The sequence below is a fragment of the Rattus norvegicus genome, chromosome 2 (genome assembly GCF_021556685.1).
Source record: "Rattus norvegicus strain SHRSP/BbbUtx chromosome 2, alternate assembly SHRSP_T2T, whole genome shotgun sequence".
Classification (NCBI taxonomy): domain Eukaryota; kingdom Metazoa; phylum Chordata; class Mammalia; order Rodentia; family Muridae; genus Rattus; species Rattus norvegicus.
In genome coordinates this window covers 79,952,520-79,969,670 of record NC_141535.1, presented here as the reverse complement: position 1 = coordinate 79,969,670, position 17,151 = coordinate 79,952,520, and the positions used below count along the sequence as shown (strand labels likewise).

Sequence of the window (17,151 nt, the reverse complement as noted above, 5' to 3'; positions counted from 1 at the left end):
TATGTATCTATCTATCTATATCTATCATCTATGTATGTATGTTTGTATGTATGTATGTATGTATGTATGTATGTACGTACCTACCTACCTACATACATACCTACCTACCTATTGGCTCATGGAACTGTAGAAAGTATTAAAAGGCTAGGGAATATATTCTGAGAATTACACCACTGAGCTATCTGGTCACTGTGTGAACACTGCATACAGCCAGAAGCTGTGGTGCACATCTGTAATCTCAGCAAGAGAGGAGGCAGGAGCATTGAAATTTAAAGGCCAACCAAGACCTCGTCTCGAAAATGGAGGAGGGGAATGGTCTGGAAAGATGGCTTGGTTAGTAAAGTGCTTGCTAGGCAACGAGTTTCACCGCTATCACCCACATAAAAATCCAGAAACAGTAAGTAGCACATGCCTGTGAACCTAGCACAGCAGAAGGTGGGTCCCGAGCGCTCTCTAGACAGACAGCCTAGCTGAATCAGAGAGTTCAGATCCAGCTCAAGAGCTTGTATGAAAAAGGAAAATGAACAGAGATGGTGGAAGACACCCAACGTCAACTCCTGGCCTCCACATACACATATAATTACATGAACATTCACACACACACACACGCACGCATGCACACACACACACGCACGCACACACGCACACTCTCACACACTCACACACACTCTCATACACACACTCACACACACACTCACACACACACTCACACACACTCACACTCACACACACTCTCACACACTCACACAGACAGACACACACACATTCACACACACACTCACACACACATACTCACACAGGCACACACACTCACACACACTCACACACACTCTCACACACTCACACACACTCTCATACACACACTCACACACACACACTCTCACACACTCACACACACTCACACTCACACACACTCTCACACACTCACACAGACACACACACTCACACACACAGTCACACACACTCACACTCACACACACTCTCACACACACACTCACACACACTCACACACACTCACACTCACACACACTCTCACACACTCACACAGACAGACACACACACATTCACACACACACTCACACACACACTCACACACGCACACACACACACTCACACACACACTCACACTCTCACACACTCACACAGACAGACATACACACATTCACACACACACACACTCACGCACGCACACACACACACACTCACACACATTCACACACACACACTCACATAAAGCAACTGGAAATAGAATGACTACAGTGTCACTGTACAATATAATCTTAGGAGAGCACTGCCAGACCTGTGGTCTACAGCTGACTAAAACTCTTCTCCAGCCAGGACTGCTCACAGCTGAGGATACTACAGCATCTGCACAGGGTCATCCTGACCTGGCCCTCGCTCACTCCATCACAGGATCAAGTCTTTCACTCCTGCGGTGCGAGGAGGGGAACATGCTCATCTAAGATAGTCACAGAACAACAGCCTTTCCTTCACATGCCTGTGTGAGGGTCCCAGTAACTGAGGGAATGCACTTACTTTGGTAGATGGATGAATCACTTTCATCAACAAATTAACGCGTTTTTCAAAATTTATTCTTTAAGAATTCCATATGTGTATGCAATGAAATGTGATCATATCTGCCTTACTGCATGGCTCCTCTTCCCCCCCCCCCAAAAAGGCACTCAATAATTAGTATTCTCTATTTGTATATGAATGTGGGGCCATCCACTGGAACATGGACAACCTACCAGTGTCCACCCCCACGCCTAGAATAGATTCTCTTCCAATAGCTATCAATTGCCAATAGCTCTCCAGCTAGGGTGGGATTTCACAAGCTCCTCCCCCATCCTTGCTGGGATTCTGGCTAGCCTGATTTTTGTATGGGTCTTATATAGGTAACCACAGCTGCAACCAACTTCAAGTACACAATCGCCATGTCATGTCCAGAGAGAACATTTCACAGCCTTCCTCCCCAAACCTGCAATCCCTCCTCCCCAGCCTGCACAGCCCTCCTCCCCAGCCTGCACAGCCCTCCTCCCTAGCCTGCACAGCCCTCCTCCTCAGCCTGCACAACCCTCCTCCCCAGCCTGCACAGCCCTCCTCCCCAGCCTGCACAGCCCTCCTTCCCAGCCTGCACAGCCCTCCTTCCCAGCCTGCACAGCCCTCCTCACCCTGCATAGCCCTCCTCAGCCTGCATAGCCCTCCTTCCCAGCCTACACAGCCTTCCTCCTCAGCCTTCACAGCCCTCCTCCCCAGCCTGCACAGCCCTCTTCCCCAGCCTGCATAGCCCTCCTCCCCAGCTTGCACAGCCTTCCTCCCCAGCCTGCACAGCCCTCCTCCTGCCTCCAGCCCTTACATCCTGTCTGCCTCTTCTTCTGAGATGTTCCCTGAGCTTTGACTGGAAGGTTGATGATGATGGTATCTCTCACTCAGAACCAAATCCTCAACACTCACTAATTCTTGTACTTGTAAGACACATAACTGACTCTGGTCTACAAAAGAAGCTTCTCTACCTAGAGGTGAGAACAGCCGGGGGTCTACAGAGATAAACAGACAAATTTTACAGAGAAGAGCCAGAGACTTAAGGAGAGAAGATCGATTCTTTACAAACGACACTTTACTTTTAAAACTTTCCAATTTTGGAAAGGAGGAGGAGGGGGAGAAGGGAGAGGAAGAGGAGAAAGAGGAAGAGGAGGAGCTTGGCCCACTGAAATACCTAGTTTTACATTTTTCACCAGTTTGAAATTCTAGGTGTGCACTCTACTCAAAATTACAGTGAGAATTCCCAGCAGCCCATCCCCCTCCCCACCCCGCCCCGCTCCTTCCAAGAAAAGTGACTCTTAGATCAATGATCTCCAAACACCGGGCTTTAAAAATATTTTCTAGCTTAAGAATTCAGCAGAGTACCTTCCAAAATTGAGCATAACTCAAAAACTAAAAACAACAAAAATAATATGAAAGTTCTAAAACATGCTGTTGTAGGCATAACTCATGTTTCCATGGAAACTCTGACATCTTTTCAGGTGCAAATAAATAATATCATATCCACTGTTGTGATTTGTTAAAAGTTCCCAAAAGAACCCCCGTTGAAGGAATCAAAGAAAGAACTGGAAGAGCTTGAAGGGGCTCGAGACCCCATATGTACAACAATGCCAAGCAACCAGAGCTTCCAGGGACTAAGCCACTACCTAAAGACTATACAATGACTGACCCTGGACTCTGACCTCATAGGTAGCAATGAATATCCTAGTAAGAGCACCAGTGGAAGGGGAAGCCCTGGGTCCTGCTAAGACTGAACCCCCAGTGAACTAGACTGTTGGGGGGAGGGGGACAATGGGGGGAGGGTGGGGAGGGGAACACCGATAAGAAAGGGGAGGGGGGAGGGGGATGTTTGCCCGGAAACTGGGAAAGGGAATAACACTCGAAATGTATATAAGAAATACTCAAGTTAATAATAAAAAATAAAAAATTTAAAAAAAAAGTTCCCAAAAGAATTTAAAGAAAGGGAAATTTTTTTTTCTCTATTACAGGCAACTAAAACTTCAATAACTGAAAGTTGATTACCAAATTATTGACTGAGATCAAGGGTAAGTGACCCCCTGGGCAGAAATGAAGTACAAAAGGCATATTTAACATCTAGGCTGGTTCATAGAATCATCAAAAAAAATCGTTAAAGTAGATTTCTAGGTAACCGAAAACTGCTGAGGATCAGGTTGGACCAAGGAAGCTACCAATAAACTTTCAATCACTAAGTTTAGTTCTGTCTGCTCTCTGTCTGCTGCCTGCATAGCTCACTAGACACTGGAAACACCCATGTTCAGAACATCTAGAACAATGCTGGCTGGAGCCAGGTTCAAGGGAGGATAAAGACCTCTGACCCAGGGAGAGCAGTGAACACCCAGGGAAAAATAAGGCTTTGACTGAAAACAGCAACACCCACTTTTTTAGAAATGTAGTTTGTGATGATCACGTCCAGGCTCCCTTCCAATCCCCAAAGAGAAGGTTGGTAAGCATCAGCTCCAGGGATCTCACAGGCTGCTGTCCCAATGCTGCTTTTGTGGCCATGGGCCTGACAAGCCTACTCCCTAGGGCTGCTCTGGTGACAGGGCTGCTTTTCCTGTGGTCTCAGCTGGATCCCAGGTAACACAAAGACCAAAACAGTTGAAGCTGATGGCTCATCTGCTTATTTTAAAGCCTGTGACATACCCTGGTGCAGATGTCCTGGTGCAAGTAAAACTCCATTCCATTCTCAGGTTGTGGCATAGACACGTGTTTTGGAAATTCTAGCAGAGCCTTAACACTAAAAAGAATTAGCTTGCCATGATCCTGCTCCTTAAAAGTGAGAACACCTTGCCCTGGGGTGCTCAGATCTGAAAAGTCTTCACTCGTACAGAGGCTTTAGCTATTTGTGATAAAGGGAGGGCTAGTAAAGGCACCAGTCGTTTAGTGGAGCATGGTGGGCTGTTAGAGTAGGGATGGAGAGAGGGGGGGGGGGGGGAGGCAGACAGGGACAGAGACAGAGAGATAACTGCTTGCTTTTTCTCTCCTCTGGGTATAAGGCCCAGGATAAATTCAGAAGTGAAATAAGCAAGGATTATATTTGCTGCTGAACAAGCTCAAGGACACTCAGGGACCTTCCAGGGTAGCTAAAACATTCCTTTGCACAGAACTGGGGGGGCTGTGCTGGCTTCTGGCTCCCAGGCCAAGTTAAAGTGACCTTTAGACCCTGATGAGCTTAGGATACTCTGCAAAGCCAGAACTACATGTATAATGGCATCCTCCCCTAGATGGGTCCTTCATTCAGAGAACCGTAAGCACTGGTCTGTCTGGTCAGCAGAGACTGGGAGGTGGGGGAGGAGGAGGGATGGTGTCTAGTCCTCAGCCCCGTTCTACCTTCTTCCTTTTCTGAGGACTCTTTCAGCAGCCTCAGTGTTGGCAGCAGGAAGGAATTAGGGAACCAAACATAATCTTCATGGCGATTCCGAGGTCACAATGACAGGCACTCACTCACACCCGGCCTGTGTTCACAATACGCTTACCCTCCATGAACCTCACAAGGATCTGTAAAGAACGAAGGTGGATAGAAGGGTCTTGTACAAAATGTGAAGAGGGACTAACAAAACAGTTAACCACATGTGTGCTGTTAGCCTGCGGGGCACAGATAAGAACCAATGTCCAACCCGGTGTCCAACCCTGGACAACTTATCTGACATCCTTGACCTTGGCCTCCCCACCTGGGGAATGGAGATAATCACAAGATCCCTCACAGGCTACAAACACTCCCGCCTTGCATAACTGGAAAAAGGACAATGCCGTGCTGGGAGAGGGAGAGCTCATCTGTCCTGGGGCTTTGGAGTTGGGCGGGGGAAGACTATCTGTTTCTGGGTTTTTTGCGGGGAAGTGGGTTTCTGCAATTCCTAAAACCAGTAAAGAAGCTCTGAGTACCTAGCCCTGAGCAAGTCCACTCAGCCCTTCCTGCACTGGGCTCCTCTTGAGCAGATAGGATGACATAGCTGCCTCCAGGATTACTAACAGGTTTAGTACAATGATCACTGCAGACACCACAACCAGGGTCCAAGCAAAGCAGTATTCTCAAGACAGCGGAAAGGGAAAGAAGAGGTATATGGTTTTTTGTTTGTTAGTTTGTTTGATAAAGTCATTGACATTGATGCCTCAAGTGGAACTCATCGGCATTTCAGATGCTCTTACAATGATTCATTTTTTGGACACAATGTTTTTTTTTTGTGTTGTTTTGTTTTTAAATCTGGCTTTGTGCAGAGTTTGTTAAATTTTAAAAGGCTTCTACATCTTTAATTCTGTTGAGACTAAAGGAGGTGATGTTGCCAGTAGAGATGAATGTTAGGTCGTTAGAGTGATTTGTGTCCTGGCTGAGTGTGCCCCATTGTAAAGGGAACCCTTTGGAAACCCTGACAGTCGCACCCACAGCCAGCTTGCTGCATGCTAAGATGCTGCTCCCTCGGGTTCAGCACTATTGACTTGAAGATCATTTTTACAGCTGGGTCATTAATCTTCATTGGCGTCTTTGTGTGTTAGGTGGTCAGAGGAGCACAGATCCCACACTCAGCCTTAATGGGCACCTGCTGGCGCATTCTGTGTGTTTGGACGCTAGGGTTCTGGCAGCTGTCTCTCCTGGCTGGTAATTATTTTCCTGTTTGTCTTTCTGCTTAAGCAGCCACTCTCTTTGTCTCCTGCCAGGATCATACTCACGGACAATCCTCTCCAGCTCCAGAAAATCCTGCCATGTCAAGCCATGCTCTTCCTAGAGACAAAGCTGACCCACGCCACTACCCAGGGGACCCCGGAGGGACATGGGAGGAAAAAGCAACAAAGCAAACAGACTTTAAGGGGTTTTGCTCCATTCTAAAGGGGCCATTTGGTGACTAAACCTTTGCACACTTTCTGAAAAAGAGAGTTTTAGAAATAATTTAATTGTGTAATAAATCACTTAATGAGCATAACAAACCACTCCTCTGTGTGAATTTTTCTGCCAGTGTACACAAACTGCAGGTGTGGCAAAAACCTGGCCAAGCCCCTCCTGTCCTCTGGGTTGAGATGATGTTGGCCATGGAACAAACCACTCTCCACGTGAGGCAAAGAGGACCCCAGACCCAAGCGCCAAGGAACTCTGTTTCTGTAAACACCGCGCTCTCTTTAAACAATAACCCGTATTAAAAATGAGTCAGTAAAACCTTAGCAGTGACCCTTGATTAGATTTTTGACCCAGTTATCCTAACAGATATCCCCAGTGAATTCTCATTTTAGTGTGTTGAACCTCTTATGCTGCTTTAGTGGCCACAAAGATCGGAAAGCCAAGGTGCGAACTGCACAGGGGAGTGAGTACACGCAAAGGAGCCCTGTGGCTAGAACAGGCTGACGCCGACCCACTGGAGTGCTTGTGCTTGTCACTTCCTGATTTGAACCTTGGTGCTGAATCCCAAGCGCTTGGTTCAGAAAACATCCAGACTGAGCTCTAATGTCCAGAAAGGAACAATAGCTCTGTGTTTATCCTTAATGCTGAGGGAAGACAAACGAGGGGTGCTAACACAAAACTTCTAACTTAGCACATGACCTACCTGCACAAGAATATGGCTCAGAGTCTTTTTTTTCTTTTTCTTTATTGGATATATTTCTCTATTTACATTTCAAATGTTATTCCCTTTCCTGGTTTCCTGTCCATAAGCCCTCTATCCCCTTCTCTTCCCCCATAAGGGTGTTCCCCCCATTCATTCCCCCTTACTCTCCCCCCCCCCATGGCATTCCCCTGCACTGGGGGTCCAACCTTGGCAGGAATAAGGCCTTCTCCTTCCACTGGTGCCCCAACAAGGCTATTCTCTGCTACATATGAAGTTCGGAGCCCTGGGTCAGTCCATGTATAGTCTTTGGGTAGTGGTTTAGTCCCTGGAAGCTCTGGTTGGTTGGCATTGTTGTTCTTATGGGGTTGCAAGCTCCTTCAATTCTTTCAGTCCTTCCTCTAATCCCTCCCAAAGGGGGTCCTGTTCTCAGTTCAGTGGTTTACTGCTGGCATTCACCTCTGTATTTGACATGTTCTGGCTGTGTCTCTCAGGAGAGATCTATATCCGGTTCCTGTCAGCCTGCACTTCTTAGCTTCATCCATCTTATCTACTTTTGGTGGCTGTATATATATGGGCCACACATGGGGCAGGCTCTGAGTGGCCGTTCCTTCAGTCTCTGCTCTAAACTTTCCCTCCCTATCCCCTCCTATAGATATTTTTGTTCCCCCTCTTAAGAAGGAGTGGAAGCATCTGCATTTTGGTCATCCTTCTTCTTGATAGCTCAGAGTCTTACGTGATGATTTTATTCGGGCATATGTATGGGGGGTTTCACATGTTCAAGCTCTGGGGTATGCATATAGCATGTACTAGTGTACCCACACATGTACATATATGTGTGCATGCATGCAGAGGCCCACGGTTAACATCCGTTACCTACCCTGATTACTCTCCATGCTACTGAGGCAGAGTCCCTGGCTGCACTGGAGCTAACCAACTCTGGAAAGCCTAGCTAACCATCCAGTCTGCCCTGGAGATCTCCTGTATGTGCCTGCCAAGCGTTGGATTACAGGCAGCCACCATACCTGCCGCTTTTCCGTGGCTCCTGGGGATCCAAACTCTAGCCCTTATGCTTTATCCCCAGAAACAGCTCCTTAGGCTCCTGCTTGGTCTTCATAAAGAAAGGTCTATCAATTGCTCTGCCAAGGCCAAGTATCTAACCTCAAACCTTCTTTTTTTTCCCCTTCAGAATAAAAGGGGGTTCTGTTTGGCTTATTCACCAGGGTGGCTAGACTGGATCAGTCTCCAAACTCAGATTACCTTCAGGCTGAGAGTGGGGTGGCAGGCACCCAGCCCTGGGTTTCTTCCCCAGAAGAAAATGACAGGGTAGCTGAAAGCAAGGTGGAGGTTGTGGCTCTCACATCTCCACATCTCAGCCTCAACATTCCAATCGTGCACCACAGGTAAGAAAGCTTGTGGACGGCGTGGGTCTAGCCTTCATTTGGATATGGGAATAAGTGTAGAAATACAAGAGCATTCCAAGGCAGGGGCCAGGCATGCACTGACAAAGGTGCCATCTCTCTAATCGACAGCAAGCAGAAGCATAGAGAACGGCCAGCACCTGACCCTTCTGCCACTGAACTCCATAACTGCCCTGGCTGGGCCTCCATAAACACACAGAACTGTCTGAGGATAAGCGAGCGAGAGAGGAGAAGGTCTTCATGTTTTAAACTGAGGGCTCCTGGTGTGCTCTGGACGGAGATGGCATGTGCATCTCCACCGTACCTCACCAACATACCAGGCCTTCACCATACCAGCACCAACATACCCTACATATCCAAGGCTCAACAAGTGGGCCGTGTAACTGCAGTCAGGGAGCCTCATGGCATTGGGGGTTCTTCAGGTCGACCCCTAGGGTCTCATGTACATAGCAAGTGCTATAGCACTGAGAGATGTCCCCAGCTGCACAGTGGTTTTAAAGCAATACATTTATTTTTTTCTTACTATATCTACAATGAAGACTTTTCAAAGGAGCACTCTGTCAGTATATAGGGTGTAGGTGCCCACCATTTTCCACTTGGGCTTTGGACAGAAACACATTAAGAATGTTCTTTTTTTTTCTTTTTTTTTTTTTTTTTTTTTTCGGAGCTGGGGACCGAACCAGGGCCTTGCGCTTGCTAGGCAAGCGCTCTACCGCTGAGCTAAATCCCCAGCCCCTTATTTCTTTTTCTTTTTCTTTTTTTTTTTTTTCAAGAATGTTCTTCTTGTTGGCTGCTGCTGCTGCATTTTCTGAACTGTGCGTTTTGTTATCAGTAACATTTCTGGTCTGTTCAGTGGCCCATTTAAAGCAAAGGTCAGCACTTTTGAGTGACTACATAAGACTGTTTGCAGAAGTGGCAAATGACTGTATTTTCAAGTTCTCTCCTTTAATTTCTACTGACTTCCAGTGATACCAAGACCGCCACACTCAATGTCTTTTCCACAGGAGGACCTAATACCTACAGGTGTTACACAGCCAAGGTGCACCCTGGAAGGTGACCTTCTCCAGAAGGAAAAGGAAGAGGAGGCTTCTGAAGGAAGCCACAGGAGGACTCACAGCTTTTCAGCATTTGTAGACATCTGAGGTTTCATAACTCTATACGCTGATGCCCTAATCATGATGGTGTCACCTTCACCCTATAGCACATGACTAGAGCTGTCTTACATGTTTCCAGAGGACATATGCCTGACTAGTGTTCATGAGGACAATAACTGTTACTAAGGGACAGACAAGGCTTTGGGTAGAATCCAGAAAAAAGGCCTGAGGGATACAGAACTATACAATATTTTGTTTTTTAAAAAAAAGAAAGAGAGAAAGAACTCAGACCTTTGCAATGTTTGTAAAAAGGATCCTAGAAAAAGCAATGACTGCATGAGTATGGACGATATTTTTCTTTCTTAAGTTTTATTCTTACAGCACCATACAGTATAGATAACAGCCACCACCTTTTGTGGCATTAACCTTCAATTGTACTATTTTACCACAATCCCTCTCCAATAACCCACCTCACTTCCCACAGCCCCTGCTGCTGTGTGTACTCTGTCTCTATAAATGTGTCACTTGTCTCTCTGTGTCTGACCTACTTCCTTACCACAGTATCTTCAAGGGTGATCTCTGTTGTAATGTCTGGCACTACGAGGTCACATCCTAGGATTCTAGAATCAGGTGGAATTCCAAAGCTCCAGGACAATGCACACTCAGGGATGACATCTCCAGGCAGCCGAGATGGAAGCCAGGAGCATGGCACAATACAAAATCGGAGGCTTCCTTAAAATAGTAAGAGCTATGCTTTTTTGTTTTGTTTTGTTTTGTTTTGTTTTGTTTTGTTTTGTTTTGCTGTTTTGTAAGCTGATTGTGCCATTCTTTTTTTTTTTCTTTTCCTAAAGATTTATCTTATTATTTATATGTAGGTGCATGCATCTGTGTATGTGTTTGTGCACATGGGTGCAAGTGTCCTAGGAGGCCAGGAGAGGGTATTAGATTCTCTGGTACTGGAATTATGTGGCTGTGAGCAACTGGACACAGGTGCTTGAAATGAAACTAAGGTCTTCCGGAAGAGTAACATGCACTCTGAATCACTGAGCCATTGCTCTAACCCCGTGATTTGGATTTTGGAACAGAGTCTTGCCCTGTAGCCCAGGCTGGCCTGGAACTCTTAGCAATCCTCTTCCCTCAGCCTCTTTCTTTTTAAATTGGATATTTTTTAATTTACATTTCTAATGTTATACCCTTTTCCTGGTTTCCTATCCCCTATCCCATTCCCCCCTCCCCCAGCTTCTATGAGCGTGTTCTCCCACCCATCCACCCCTTCCTACCTCCCCACCTCTCTACCCTGACATTCCCTTACACTGGGGCATCGAGCCTTGGCAAGTCCAAGGGCTTCTCCTCCCACTTGTGCGGTTCTCGAAGGCAAACTATCAAAATGTCAAAAGGCTGGACCCACCCGCAGGAGATGGTGTTAAACGAAATAAAAGGGATTCGTGTTTTACAAAGAGGCAGTAAACTCTAAGAAATTTCTACCCCCAGAAGATAATAAAAGGCTAAACAGGCGAGTCCTCACTAAAATTGGGTGGACTCCTAGCAAACAGACCCATAAGAGGCTATTCGCTGAGAGGAAACTGAACACACCATGCTAGCCTGCTTTGAGGTAACGATGGTAAACAACTCATTCGTGTGCTCTGTATGGCGCTTTGGTCACCTGAGACCCGCATGGTCACAGGGTGGGACTTCTTCCTTGGCTGAGAGCCTGGCCACCATGTCCACACCTTCGAGGCTTAGAGACTGACTGGATGTTTCAGGCGGGAGTGAACCACATCAAAGGCACAGCTCACTGGCACATCAGAAGGCCAGGCACCGAGGCAATGTCCAAGCAACACCTCAAAGACACCGGCCTGGAAGGTCTGAGTCAGCTGTGCAATCAGTAGTGTGGAGCCCTGGGTGATCCTGGGTTCAGTCTTAGGTAGCTAGGATGTTGAGGCATCTAAGACAATAACCGTCTCCTAGGGGAATCTGGATGTGCCTCAAGTTGGGACTGGTTATCTAGTCCTGCAGAGCATCAAAAGCTTTAGTTCAAAGATTCTATGGAATCACTCAGGTAACCTTCGTGGGCTGGGCTAGGGAGAGAGACAGCCTGCAGGAGTAGGAATGCCACTTTTCTTCTCTAGCGTCTATCTGAACGATAAGCTCAGAAGGGACCTTTCTATCCTATTCCACCTGCTTGTGATCCTGGAGGGAGCACCGTGTTACTCTTCCCTTCCTCATTCCGTAATGCCCAGAGCAGAATGTCCTGAACAGGTAGAACCCATGCAGAGGAAAGTCGTTCTACCTGGGCACAGCCCGTGTTCAGCGTGCTCTGTTCCATACCTCTGCTGATGTCCAACTGCTTTGGTTTAGAGAACTTCAAAGGAATTCGGAGCCTTGAGCAGAACTGTGCCCAGATGCCCTGGGGGGCAATGAGAACTTCACAAGAGGTGATTTGGTAGATATGGAACTGCCTGCTGCCTCCAAAAGGAGCCTGGGTAGAGCCTCTGGAGTTCTTATTTTATATGATGCACAAGACAGCAACAGGAGCGCTCTTCCCAAACAACTCAATGGGTGGCCGAAGACGAGAGAGTGTTCTGAAGCAAGGATAGCAGGATCCTAAGAATGGGGTCGGTCAGAAGATCACCTGAGTGTAGAGGTAAGGAATCTCTGCTGACCCACTGTCTTCTGCTTACTTCCTCAAGGGATCCTGGCTCTTGGCTTATTCTTCAGGGAAGGAAGGATAGATAGGGCTACCATTAAAGAAAGATTACATAAGGAGCAGTAAGAACAGGGTGTGGTGACTCACACCTTAAAGCCAGCAGTAGGGCGGTGGGGGCAAAAATACCAGGACTTTGAGGTCTGCCTAGGCTATATAAGATCCTGCACCCCCAGATAAACAAAAAGTAACAGTGCCTTTAATTCAGGCACTCCGGATGAGGAGGCAGGCTGTCTGAGACCAACATGGTCTACAGAGAGAGCTCTCTTTCAGCCGCAGCTGTGAATGAGACTCCGTGTCAAAAACAAAGCCAAGAAAACAAAACCCCTCCAAAGAACACAGGAAGAAGAAAGGTGCAGCGAGTGTAGATTAAGGGTTACAATAATGAGACCCTGACAGGCAGCCCACAAACCATGTGTCTCGTACTTAAGGAACACAAGCTTGGGCATGAACTCTTTCAGACTCGGGGTGTGAACTCTTGGAGTGGGCACTATGCTTTCTCTTTCCTTTGTCCTTTAAATCTAAGAAGAGATAGAGGGGAGGAGCAGAGTGTTCTTGAGTCACCTACAAGGACTCCCCTGGAGTCAAGTTCTCCTTCCCAGGGGAGCACAACAGACTTGGCTACAGAGTAGACCGGCTTTGCTACTTGGCAGCCACAATGCGCCTCCCACTGCAAAGCAACCATCGCCTCGTTCCCCTGAACTCGGAGGTAGACGAAAGTCTTCTTAAATTTTAAATACATCCTAGCTGGCAACCTTAGGAAACTGAGTCCTACAGCAGCCATTCTTGACAGTAAGCAAACAGGCTGGCCTATTTTCAAAGTGCACAGCTACACCCCACCTGCCAGATTTCTGAGTTTACTTTTTGACTGAAGGTGAGTTTCCAGCAACGTACAGGACTTCCTCCCCTCTGTGCCCTGGCCACCAGGGTAAAGGAAACAAAGTTCTGTTCAGGAGTCTTTCCTATCCAGGAAGACTACTGCACTTTCCAGCTCCATTGCAGCTTCTTGGGCTGCAGACCGGCTCATTGGAGAAGCAGCCATCTGTCTCAGGCACAGCTCAGAAACCGGAGAGCTCAAAGGCGACCTTCGATTTCCTCCATTCCTGATCACAAATGAGAGCCATCCCATCTAGGCACAGGTTGTGGCTTACGGACGTGCCCTCTCTGCCTTTTGTTTAATAGTGGCAGAGGGCCTTCCTGGTTCAGGACTCTAACACATGCCTTGGACTTCGAGGGTTTTTCCTGTTTGAGTCTGAAAGCTGTACCCCTTGACTTCCTAACTCCGTTCTGATGTAGATCAAGCTCTCTGTCTTTACCTCAGACAGCTGTGTTTCTGGAAGCTTCTTCCAGGGAACACAGGAGCCATAGTGTTCGGAACCAATTTTCTCCTTAAAAAAACTTCCCCCAGGAGGGGAAAATTCTCACCCATCTACATATTATTGATTTCTTCATGAAGTTCTACTCCTGTTTACCTAAGTGGGCGAGGGGGGAAGGAGAATGGAAGGCAGCCAATAAAGAAAGCCTTTGTCTGAAACTCAAATTTCAAAGACTTTACAAGTTATCTGACCACTTAGCATCCAGATTAATGGTACTGATAAAAACATGTCTCTCAGTGACTCCACTGTTACCTTGGGAACAGATAGAAACAGATAGATCATAGGTGCTGATCTATGTCTTTACTTAATTAGCAGACATGGAAGAGTTCAGCTCAGATGAGGAGGCAAGTCTAAGGCTTCTTTTCCCATCTCCTTGTACCCGAAACTCCACTGTACCTAGGGGTGAGGCCGTCATTGCTTTTTTGAGACAGGGTCTCTCTACTTAGCCTTACCTGTCCTAGAACACATTAAGTACACCAAGATGGTCTTGACCACAGAGACCCAATGTCTATGCCTCCTGGGTGCTGGGATTAAAGGCCTATGCCAGGAAGCATGGCTGTCTGGTTCACTGCAAACACTAAGAGTGGTTGTGAAGAGAAGACAGTGCAAAGAAAACCAGAAGGGAGATGGTTATTTTAAAAGTTTAAAGTCTGTCACACAAATGTCTAGGAATACTATTCCCAGCTGGGCCTGTTGGTATTCTCCTGTAGTTCCAGAATTTGGGATTGCAGAAGCGGGAAGATTGGGAGTTTAAAATCATTGATATAGCAAACTCAGAGTTATCTAGGGCTACATAATCCTGTCTTAAAAACAAAACAACACACACACACACACACACACACACACACACACGCAAATCACTCCTATGAGTCAGGTGTGTAAGACAGCATTTCTAACTGTGTGTGAATTTCCCATCACGCTATATAGAGAAGAAAGGAAGCAGAGATGTCTACAGCACACGTCTCAGGCACGGGCAGAGAGCAGCGACCAGTGCAGAATGGGCTGAGACACAAGGACCTGGGGGCTTACCTAATAATAACTCAGTTGCATGTAATTTCTAGTCCCTCAACTTTTAAAAGGATTTCTTCCTCCCTCCTTCTCTCTTTCTCTCTCCCTCCTTTCCTCCCTCTGGTTCTTCCTTGCTGGAAAATGAGCCTCGAGCCTATGCACTTTACTGCTGGGTAATATCTGCAGCCTTTCTATTGTTTCTTGCATAGGTCAAGGGATGATAACCCCAGAGTAAATAGAAATGCTTAGGTAGTCAACCGATACTGTTTTTGGTTATTTCTACAAAAAACATATCATCGGACACCAATTACTAGTACAAAGCAACATACACACACACACACACACACACACACACACACACACACACACAGTCCTGACACCTAATGAGAAGGGAAGCCCTGGGCTCTGGCTGTGGTCTTACAGGCTGTCTTATGATCCACCCATTTTCATCAGCACTGTGCAGTTCACCAGGACGAGGAAGAAGCCAATTACCATTCAAGGCAGAGCTCCCATCACACTGAGGGAAAGAAGCAAGCCCCCAAGTGAATGAATAGGTGGCTAGTAACAGAAATCGTGGGGAAGGTGAGAAAAGAAAAGGCCCTGGCTGGTTCTGACAAAGACTCCTTTGTAGTGGAGGCCAGTGATGTGCTGTTCATGCAGGGCTGCAGAAGAAAGGAACTACCCTTGGGTCCTTAGGGACCGCCACCTACAGCAAAGGCAAAGAGCACACTCACAGAGTCACAAGGTGAACACAGATGAGACAAAGGCAGGCAGAGGCTTCCTGGGTCCTCCTGCCATCTGGCTCAGAGCAGGTCTGTTCCTTCAGATCCTAACAACTGCTGTGGGCGTGGTGGGGAGTCACAAGCTGCCGCTGCCCAGGCTCCCAAAGCCTTGGGGCTGGAAGAGTCTGCTTGCTCTGGAGCCCATCTCCCTGACAATCTTAGGATAAAGAGATTTTTCTCCTACTCAATATGGAAGGAACATATGCTTTCAGACAGCCACCATTCACTACAAGACTCTAGGAAATCGACAGTAGAAAACCCAGTAAGGGTTTTTATTCAGTTTTTCGGTTTATCGCTGGTTCTAGAAAGGAGAAAATCTTCATCACTTATTGCACCTTTCTGCAATAAGCTGTAATAGTTACCAAGACCAGACTGCTGTGTTATGGAGAAGACTGAGTTACAAATGACTTTCAGTCCGTTGAAAGATGGCTGGTTACATTTACTCCCTCCTCCTGCCTCTCCACAAACCCCCACATCATGGAACCGGAGAAAGAGAAACAAAGGTGTTCTCTTTCATGCCTCTGTGATGTCTACTCCCAGGAAAGACTGCAGCACACACATAAGATTATTCCTCATTGTGGGAAACCACAAACATAGGCAACTCTGTGGAATTCAGAGCTGCTGTAAGGCTGGCCCACTGCCCTGTCTCCTGGAAGGTTACAGGATCAGTTCAGAAGTCTCACTATCACCTTCAGGGCAAACCCATGCTTCCCTTTCTAAGGTCTGTTTTATACCCCACTCCTTGTTTAACATAATCTAGCCTATTTCAACCAAGTGTATAAATATTTTAGTTCAGGCTAATGGCGACCTCAAAAGAAAACCACCAAAATGCTGCCAAGGTTGTGTAACCAACGACTTAATAATCTCGGTAAGGAAACATTTGCTCTTAAAACAGTATGAGGCAGGGAGAAGAGCTTCCGTTTACAAAACAGAGCTGTAGATTTAAACATACCACACTTACTTCTGCCCCTCCCCCACCAGACTTGCACCTGCACCCTAGTGGCAACTTAGCATATTAGATTTCTGCTCTGTCCGATCGATGGGCACACAGGTGAGTCCCAGATACATTTCTCTTTCATTGCCTCCTTGGAAGCTGGGGGAGGGAGGGTGCTCTGGTTCTATTTCTGACCGCCCTCTTTCTCTTTGTGCAATAGTGAGAAAATAGAATCCTCACACTAAGAGGTTTTTGTCCCTTCTGTGTCACCCACACACAGACTGTCCCCATGAAGACCACTGCTCACGTTGCCTGCACAGAAAATGACTGCCATTTATTTATTAAGGCGCACACTAGATACAGGAGAGGGAAGCTCCAGGAAGGGCTTCTGTTTGTGAGCCTTACATCCATCACCACCTCCTACCTGGCTTCCCTGCAATGGACCCTCTGGGATTAAAATCTGTGCAGACTCTGAACTTCCCTCAAGAGAAACTGCCTCAGAAAACACATGCTTTACCTCACTGGAAAAACCTTCTCGCCGAACACAATAATAAAATTGTATTCAAACCAAGTACGGTGTCCACATTTGTGATCAGCAACCTCAGAAGGCTGGGGCAAACTTGAGGTCAACCTGGGCTACACCGTTAGACCCTGTGTGCTGTGTGCATGTTGCAGAACGGCTGCATAAAGCAGCCGGTTTCGGCGGACATTAGAAGCAGATGCCAGACCTACATACAAGTC

The 17,151-nt window shown here is 47.0% G+C and overlaps 1 protein-coding gene and 1 long non-coding RNA gene across 4 annotated transcripts in view; one reads left to right on the top strand and one right to left on the bottom strand.

Moving 5' to 3' along the window:
- Ankh (ANKH inorganic pyrophosphate transport regulator) overlaps positions 1-17,151 on the bottom strand; it is a 128,054-nt gene that overhangs the window by 91,321 nt on the left and 19,582 nt on the right.
- Positions 10,257-16,981, top strand: LOC120100754 (uncharacterized). 2 transcript variants are annotated; one of them, XR_015674246.1, is made up of 3 exons: positions 10,257-10,347; positions 11,965-12,250; positions 16,691-16,981. It is a non-coding gene; the product is annotated as an uncharacterized LOC120100754 (long non-coding RNA). The 2 variants fall into 2 exon arrangements; XR_015674239.1 differs by lacking the exon at positions 16,691-16,981 and adding an exon at positions 13,281-13,851 and having other exon boundaries at positions 10,271-10,347.